Below are 10000 nucleotides of genomic sequence, written 5' to 3'. Positions count from 1 at the left end.
AGGATCTACTGAAGAATGACGACCGAATATCAATACACAATCATTCTTCAATACTCTGAACATAGTTTTTCCGTTAACACACCTATGTCCATTAGTGATTTTAAAGCTTCGCGATTTGTGCTCTCAACTTTTTTCCTCCTTGCAAATACTCGTTGTTAACATCTTCATTATTATAAAAATACGGAATTTTGATATAAAGCTAATCAGTGTTTTCTATCTTCCTTCTCTCTATTGTATAATGAACCGCCATTCCCGATTTTCCCAATTTTTTTCAAATTCGACATATTCGATTATTCCTCTTTTTTTATTATTTTTTAATATTTCCTTCAGTTTTCGTCTATTGCTTTTTTTTCCTTTCTTCATTTTGGTGGTGGTGGTGGTGTGTGGGGGGGGGGGGGGAGATGTGAGGGCAGGGGGCAATATCATTGTAGAAAAAATAATGAAATCTTGATCGCATATTTGAGGTCATTCTACTGATTAATGATTGAGCGTTGATTACTGTTTATTTTCAGGAGTCACGGTACTGCTTATGCAAGGGGACTGTTTACCTGCAGTATCTAATTGAGTGTTAATTTATTTAATTTACATCATTGATGAATATCAACAACGACCGTGTGGCCTAACGGATAAGGCGTCGGACTTCGGATCCGAAGATTGCAGGTTCGAATCCTGTCACGGTCGGTAATTGCCATTCTTTTGTTTCCAAAATTACTTACGTAAGAGTAGAATTATTCTTCATACGTCAACCGTCAGTAGCAAACTGGTCGTCCTAATATAAAGTTGGATTTAAAACAAAATAATGAATACCCTGATAAATAGAGACTGCATTATGGGCGGGCACAGAGTGGACCACCGTTACGCAAGTGTTTCTAAACGGCGCCAGAGGAATGCGCGGAGTGGCACAGCTGTTAAAGGTGACATAACCAGGAATGTTTATCTGCATACCTGAAACCTCGTTTCAAATGCGCAGTTTTATATTAAGATACATACAACATAAGAAGACTGTACGTAAGCATATGAAGAAAGTTTACATCAACAAAAAGATAGATGTATGTAATCATAGGAACATCGTAAGAAAGAGAATTGATATAAATCTTTTCTTAACATTTGGTTAAGAATAGATGGTGACGAATATCGAATGCTTTTTCTTTGCAGTATGTATAAAGTTAGGGAAAGTCAAATATCTATCTGCCTGTCGATTTATTCTAGCCTAAATCACATACGTAAAACATAACTATATTCAAAGATTTGATTTTAAGAAATATTTCCCACGACGCCAGATGTAGAAAAAGTGAGGGGAAATGCTATAGAGTTTACTAAAAACCAGCCATTCAAAAGACAAAATCTAACTCGCAAAATAATCGAATTTGATCACCTTCCAAATACAGATAAATTGGTTCTCAACAGTAACGTCTTAATGCACTTTAGTTTCAGCCACCGAATGAAACATTATCGGTAAAAGAACCATGAGATATACCAGACCTTTCTCTTGTTCGCTGCATTTCCCGATTAATTCCTCTCTCTCTTTCTCTCTCTCTCTCTCTCTCTCTCTCTCTCTCTGTCTCCGGTCCCCATCCCCAGCGCTCCTTAAAACACGAAATTTCTCCCGACGAAAATCAGATAATCTTACGAACTAACTCTGGCGTAAGCATCATTAAGAATTTTCGGCGGCAGGAGATTGAAACTTCAGAATGTTTGCTTTCATTACTTTCAAAGCATTTGTCTAAGAAGCTCACTACATTCTTGACGTGCATGGGGGTGATGTCTTTTCTTATGAAATAAACTATATAAAACATTACATGCCATCAAAGTAATAATGCAATTACTCTCTAATAATAATAATAACCCTTCAATCCCATCAGATTAATCATTCAATTATTCTGTAATAATAATAGTAATAATAATAATACAGGAACAAGACCCTCTTTTAGAGAAGTTCTGTTAATAAGGATGGCTGCATTTAGCGAATTAATCTTATATAGGATTTTTTCCTATTTTTCTTATCATTCGTTTTCGGCCTCAGCGACGTCAGACAATAACTGGCCGATGTTCATAGTGGAAAAAAGGACAGCTGGGCTGTAGAAAGGATTTTATTCAGGGAAATAATCGTCGAGGAAATCTGCGATTCAGGTAGGATTTCGTCGTTTTATGTTTAGCCTGGTATGACATCGTGGTCAGGTTTGGGCCGGGTCCGTCGTCTGGAATATCATCTGGAATGCTGGCATTATTGTCTCTTGTTCTGGTACCGTCTACATGTTTCGACCACCTCACTGGTCATCTTCAGGACAAGTTCGTGGTGGAACTGGAGAAACGGGTCGAGGAGGACCACTATAAATACTGCCACACTCGACCCACTTCTCCAGTTCCGCCACGAACTTGTTCTGAAGATGATAGGCGACGTGGTCGAAACATGTAGACGGTACCAGAACAAGAGACAATAATACCGGTATTCCAGAGGAAATTCCAGACGACGGACTCGGCCCGAACCTGACCACGGATTCGTACCAGGCTAAACACCAGACGACCCACCCCTGCCTGAATCCCGGATTTCCTCTACGATTATTTTCCTTGAATAAAATCATCTCTACAGCCCGGCTGTCCTTTTTTTCCACTATGAACATCGAACAGTTATTTTCTGACAACGCTGAGCCCGAAAAACGAATTATAAGAAAAATTCAAAATCCAATACAAGATTGATTCGTTATATACAGCCATCCTTTTGAACAGCATAATAATAATAATAACAAAGACTATTATTATTTGTAAAATGTATTTCATTTGCAAGGTACTCTTATCTTTTCTCGTTGTTTTTGTCGTTTATTTCACTGAGCTTTTCTCTAGCAGCGACTGTCTAGTAAATTTAGAATAATATAAGCTTGTCACATTATTAATATTATTATTTGGTCTTTCTCCTCTAGAACGACAACGGGATATGCTGTACATCAGGTATACAATAATATTCAGTGGTTAATTATGGTGATTTTATAAAAACGTTACAAGAGCTTTCGAACCGTGTCCTATGTTCATCAGGACTGAAGATGATGAAGCCACGACCGGGTTCGAAAGCTGTTGTAACGTTTTTATAAAATCAACGTAATTTAGTGAATATTTTTGTGGACCCGATATACACTAAAGAACGAAGGATGGAAATAACATCTCTCCCATATGCAGGAAGTGCAATATGAAAAACGAGACCATAAACCAGATAGAAAGCATATGTCCGGGACTTGCACTGAACCAGTACAATATGAGGTATGATTCAGTGGTAAAAGCCCTCCATTAGAGCCTGTGCAAGAATCACCAGCTACCTTTGATAAGTGGTACGATCACCAACCTGAAGGAGTGATAGAAAACAGGAAAAGAAACTCTGGGACGAAGGTGTCTGAACAGATAGGGTGATAAGTGCAAATAGAAGAAAGTATCACTCACTGATGTCGCAATACCATGGGACACCAGAGTTTAAGAGAAAGAAAGGGAAAAGTTGGATAAGTATCAAGACCTGAAAATAGAAATAAGAAGGATATGGGATATGCCAGTGGAAATTGTACCATAATCATAGGAAAACTAGGCAGGATCCCAAGATCCCTGAAAAGGAATCTGGAAAACTTAGAGGCTAAAGTAGCTCCAAGACTCGTGCACAAGTGTGCGCTCCTAGAAACAGCCCACTTAGTAAGAAAAGTGATGGACTCCTAAGGTAGCAGGATGCAACCCGGAACCCCACACTATAAACACCACCCCGTCGAATTGGAGGACTGTGGTAGCCCCCCCCACCCCCCCCCCCCCTCCCCCAACACATACACAAAAAATTAATAATGTGACTTGCTTATATTCGGCTAACCCAACTAAATAGCTGCTGCTAATGAACAACCCAGTGAAATAAATGACAAAAGCAATGCGAAAAGATAATAGTATACTTAAAGATGCAAATGAAATATGTTACAAATAATAATGCTTTAATGCCTAAAGCTACGATTCCTACATTATTCACAGATCTCTAGTACCTGGCATTTAATGTTTTCCAGTTATATAACTTTAAGTTCAAATAAGTGAAACATTAAAAATAAATCACTTGACAAAAAAGATTACGACACAAGTATTTACAAATGCGTGAATTTAAAATGGGAGTCAGTCCTTTTTCGTCTCAGAAAACACATTTTTGACTCTATGTTAAAATTATGCAGCTTTCATAAGCTTTTTTTTACATAAACATTTTCTTTATGTATTATTACGAAGTAAAAAGTAAAATTTTAACCAAACTACAACAAATTTCTCATTACATGTAGTACGTATTATTCCTAACTTTGCTTCTATAATACACAGAGCTAATAATCTTTATGTGACCCTCTCAACCACGGTTTGATTTTTAATTCAGTGGTTTGTCAACAATTCTAGGTTTGTTGCATCCTGCTTCTTGTTCTAATATAAATATTATTCTATATGTATTACTAAGTAAATTATTCTTAGTTTACATGTAAGCTGTGTTTAATTCAAAGAAGTCATGAACAACGAATTAGTTTTCTTGATTTGTCTTTGTTTAGTTTTTACAAAACGTCATATAAAAACACGCTATGGCACTATATCATCAGTCTTGGCCTTTATGGGGTGATCGTGCAAATGACAGTCCAATGGAATAAGAATTCATTTCACTTTTATTTTTTTGTTAGATAAATAATTATAGTTAATTACATTCCACTGAGATGGTATGTTTCTTTTATTGTTCACATTCTAAAAGAATAATTATTTCTACTTGAATCCAAATGTATCTCATTACGAAAAATGATTGTTTTTCACAGACAACAAAGGTACATGGTAAAGGAGAGATGTTCATAAATATTTCAATTAAGTCTTCTCTCTCTCTCTCTCTCTCTCTCTCTCTCTCTCTCTCTCTCTCTCTCTCTCTCTCTCTCTCTATACATGCATACATATATGAATATGGAGCTGGAATATGATATTAAAGGCAAAATAACTATAAAGCCAAGGAGTTTATCAGCATTTTCTATTATAAAGCTATTTATGCATTACACTATTTTAAGACAAATGAGCATAGGAGTGTTATTATATAAAATGCAATTATTAAATGAACGACACATACAAAAAATATCGAAAAATGGATTATTGCTCTTTTTTCCGATGAATTTCTTCCCGTCATTTCCGTGAACAGGAAAAAAAAAAAAAAAAATTGAGCGGAAGTATAACCGACTGCCATAAAAGTAATTGGTGTTTCGCATGAAAAATTCCATTGCCTCACTCTGTGATGGCGTTATCGGAGACCCTTTGAACGTCATTCCCAAGAGCTGGAGGCTCTATTCCCGCTCGGCATTCCGATAAGCCGATGCTCTAAATGCTGCTTTACATTAATCCGATTTCTTTGGCGATTCGTTAATATAATTTTTTTTTTTGTTAACTCTTATGGAAAGATTCCTGAAGAAGAAGATGATAAATAATCTTATTATCTTTAAACAAAGTATTCGCCAAACCTTTCAGTTTTACTTATTATTATACTCTTATTGACAACATTCCCGAATGAGCAGAATCACTGTTAGGAGAGCCTGAATCGTCGAAATTAGATAAAGGCGAAAGCTATTGATTCCCAATTCGATCTCGACGAGGAATAATTCCAATTCGACGCCTCTTCATTTTCGGAGGGGATCCTACCCGGCTCGCTCTCATATTAAACAATAACAAGAAAATTGAATTTTGCCGCTTTTAAGTCTCCGGAAAACCTCGGACTTGCGTGTGGATAAAGCTCCCTCAGTGAGCTGTGCAAACGGGTGTGGGTAATTGGACGGTGGAATGAGCGATGGAGAGGAGGATGGGTGGAAACTATTCTTATATAACGGAGCGACGACAGACGAGGAAGAATAACAAACGATGATGATAATGATTTCGTCGTTGGACGAACAGTGAACTCTCGCCAGAGGCTTCGCTTGAATCTATGTAATGGAGATTTTGTTGTTCCTTTTTTTTTTAAGCAACTACTCGTGCTTAACTTCGACTATATTATCTGTAACAGCTATTAATAATGTGGGACGGCTTGCATATTATCGATTGCAGGAGTTATCACTTTGAAGTATATAATAGATACACATCATGTTGTCCGAGCTCTCATAAATGTTCGATAACCTACTTTGGTTTTTCCGTTGGGTAACAGTTATTTTCAACAATCGGATCTTTCCCCCCTTTCCCTTATTCCATATTTCCTGTATACCTAAACCATCTATCTGATTTTACTGTTATCAGTCTACAACAATGTCTGGCTTAACATTTTCAATGTCATCATTCAAATGCTAAAGCTTTTCATTTCTATTTCGGCTTCAGTACTAAATATCCTAAAGGTTCCTGAAAGGGAAATGAACGACTTTATTGCTTTACATGACTCAGAGATTAAATTTAGCCGGTCGTCCCCCCTTCGCCACCCCCCCCCCTTTTTTTTTCTCTCTCTCTTTTTGCTAAAAGACCAGAGAAAGACAAAGTCACCACATCATTTTCATTGGAAGATCGAGCTAGCCGACTACCTTCTCCTAAGAAGATATAGTTCTTTAAAAAGAGGAAGTCTAAATCTTTCAAGAAATGCAACATACAGAATACGTAAGGCAAATCCGGACGGCTGGCCCCGAAGTGATTATCATCTTGAAAAAGTATGAAGGAGGCGCGGAATAGAGTTGGGGTGACAGGCAATCAAGAGGTTCTCACGAGCCAAGGCCAATAGAATTTTTTTAAAATTCTATTGGCCTTGTCCCGAGCAGCTTTTCCGAGAATTGCGTCACTGCTCGTTGACGCTTCTGTTCCAAACGTTTGTTACTACTGCCTGGTTCTCTCTTCGAAACGTTCATCGGATTCTTCAATTCATCAATAAAAAAACCGTTGCTCCTCAATGCAGTTACATGAAAACGAGGTTTAACTTGTCACCCCAGTCACGCTAAAATGTCTTTTCTATAGTTACGATTTTTATTTACAATAATTTCTCTCCTTTACTCAAAGCATAAACTAATTGCCCAGTTCACATATGCACTGGTCATTTATGCCTTGATTATCGGTTATTATATTACCGACTTTTTATCCCTCAAAACGTTACCTCAGTTCTACCTTCCAGTTGAATATTACATGAGATTATATGAAAAAAAAAACATCAAACTAGATTTTGCTACGAATCTACACTTATGTAAAGCCATAAAAGTTCAAGTTTGAGATGGAGGCTAAACGGGACTTTGATAAAAAGGTGAAAGCATGATTCATAATGAATTACTCTGTTACCGCCTCCGGAATATTCATTTCTCTTATGTTTACCGCCTCCTTTTGCTTGCGGAAAAAGTAAAGATTTATATTGGAAAAAGTTTTTCATTCAACGTCTTGCATCAACTAGTTGCAGTAATATCCAATTATTACGTTTCTTCATTAACGAAAATTGATTTCTCCTTCCCTTTTATCATTGGGGTTCGTTGATTACAAATAATCGTCAAAGTGGATTCTTGGATCTCGGAAGATTTTCCGTATATCGGTTTTCATGGAATCACAGCCCTTTCGTACCTGGAACAATGAATGGGCAGTGTAGTAATGTTTCTTAACATATTGGGAAACTTTAAAGTGTTCCTACATAAACCCTCTTGAAAATATGAAATATTTCATAGACGACTTCAGGAAATTTTGAATGTGACCCAAGCAGATGAAAGTTATTGATGATACAGCCATATCAAAGCGAGAATTTGCTGTAATTGATGGCGTTCTGTAGGAGACTATTATGTCACCTTTACTGATTGCTATCTTCACGGATTTTATCATGAAAAAAGTGTAGTTGGAGTTAGAAAGGAAGGTTTAAATTATACTAGACAGGAACTTGACAGATTTTGTATACGTAGACTGAGAATAATTGCATCATATATCCCAGAAGGTGGAACCCTATTAAAATAAAATAAATAGTGAGGACAAAGTATGAAAAAAGAGGTGAAATAATACTGAAAAGTGAATAATGAAGACAAGTCTTTCAAATATTAGATACAAGTCTCAAGTACCGTTGAACTAATTGAACTAAAAACTAGTGAAAGGTTAAAAATTGTTAACCAAGCGAGATAGACAGATACTGCATACGTAGGTAAGACCATACATTAGTCATGCACAATCTTTACGCTCTACGACCACGAACATGACAATGACTATAAAAAAATCGAAAAAACAACAAAAAAGCTTAAAGATGAATATCTGGAGTCAGATGGTGTACTGAGCAAAAGATACTGCGAGAGGAAATTACAGAACCTCCATATGTAGATGAGAAAATGATGAAGGGGAGATGGAGATAGCTTCAAAGACATTATTGCACAACCTTTCACTTAGGTCTTTGAACATAAGCACATAATAAATACAGACCACTGAGAATCCTGATTAAAAGCTTCACCAAACTGGTTAAAGGTAAGCAACAAGAGGCCGAGTTTAAATCATATTAAGCTCTGGTGATGATAAGTACCCACCACAGTATGGGAGAGTGTAGATGCGTAAGAGTGCGTCTGTATGCATATGTATATTTCCATGCTGATCTCAAACGTGCTCAAGTGGAAACGACAGTGCTGGTCTGGGGATCAACAAAGCAATTCTCTACGGATGCTTTTAACTTTCCTCTTGTTGATATGCGAGGGCTTTTAGCCAAGTGGCACATTTAATTTGAAGAGGTAATTTCGTTAAACAGAGTAAACACGAGAGAGAGAGAGAGAGAGAGAGAGAGAGAGAGAGAGAGAGAGAGAGAGATTTCTGGGACTTAGAAGGGGAACAAATGGGGCAGTTAATAGAGAAACCCACATCAATTTCACAAGAGAAAGATGATTGATACAAAAGAGAGTGTCGCTAAACAAAGATAGTATAAAATCAACCAGACATTAAATAGGTAGATTAAGAGAGAGAGAGAGAGAGAGAGAGAGAGAGAGAGAGAGAGAGAGAGAGAGATAATCCCTTCAGTTTTTCACCTCTCTCCATAAAGCTGGCGGAACATTTATTTTCTCCACATTTCCTGGTAACTCTTAATCCTTCCCTCCAGTGTCTTTTGCGTCACTTTATCCTCGCTTCCCCTTCCGGTGACCTTCCATGACCTTTCATCATCATCTCTTTTTTAATTAGTTCTTGTTATGCTTCCTTCATTTCAGTTATCTTTACCTTTTCTTTCGGTTTGAAATGAAAAAAGATGCTTCGCAGTTTTTATTTCCAAGTTTTTGAATTAATGGATAAAACAATTATATCATATATTTTAAGAAATTTATAACAGTGAGAGAGAGAGAGAGAGAGAGAGAGAGAGAGAGAGAGAGAGAGAGAGAGAGAGAGAGAGAGAGAGAGAGAGAGAGATTTTCCAGTTATTTTCACATAAAAATAAATTGAATTAGCCGTCAAGTGTGAAATGTAATTGTACTGTATTCAAGTATATTGAGTAAAAATATTCCTTCGAATTTCTACTGGAAAATCTTCTGGGCTATTACTCAAGACGTTTACTTCTAGTTTAGACTATTTAGATACGCTACAATGATTCTGATAAAGATAGTTTGTTGCGGTCATGATAAATATGAGCACTTAAAAAAAAATTAATATATATATTATATATATATATATATATATATATATATATATATATATATATATATATATATAGTATATATATATATATATATATATATATATATATATATATATATATATATATATATATATATTATGCAAGGTGTTTCCCTTGACGCGAAAACATTCATATTTCTGTCCAAACTCTCTGTGAAACTGACGATTATAACTATTATGGACCAAGTTTTATCCTCTATTTACATGCGAACATTGCTGAGAAGTTGAATATTAAGTCTTTTACAAGTTATGGAACTTAACCACTATATTTTCGTGCGCTCGAGTTTACAAGACACCAAAGGTATTCTTTGACAACAGATTAGTCCACAGTTGCTTTTTTGCTGGCTTCCGACTTTGGTTGGCCATGAGACTGTTGACAATAAGCTTTAAAGCTTAAGTGGTGGTGAGTGTG

General features: G+C 36.4%; 1 non-coding gene across 1 annotated transcript; it reads left to right on the top strand.

The window, feature by feature from the left end:
- The first annotated feature begins 608 nt into the window (after positions 1 to 608).
- Trnar-ucg (transfer RNA arginine (anticodon UCG)) lies at positions 609 to 681 on the top strand. Its single transcript has one exon. It is a non-coding gene; the product is annotated as a tRNA-Arg (tRNA).
- Positions 682 to 10000: the final 9319 nt, after the last annotated feature.

Source organism: Macrobrachium nipponense, chromosome 1 (assembly GCF_015104395.2).
Source record: "Macrobrachium nipponense isolate FS-2020 chromosome 1, ASM1510439v2, whole genome shotgun sequence".
Taxonomy (NCBI): Eukaryota; Metazoa; Arthropoda; class Malacostraca; order Decapoda; family Palaemonidae; genus Macrobrachium; species Macrobrachium nipponense.
The sequence above is the reverse complement of the archived record's forward strand: the minus strand, read 5'-3'. Positions and strand labels throughout refer to the sequence as shown.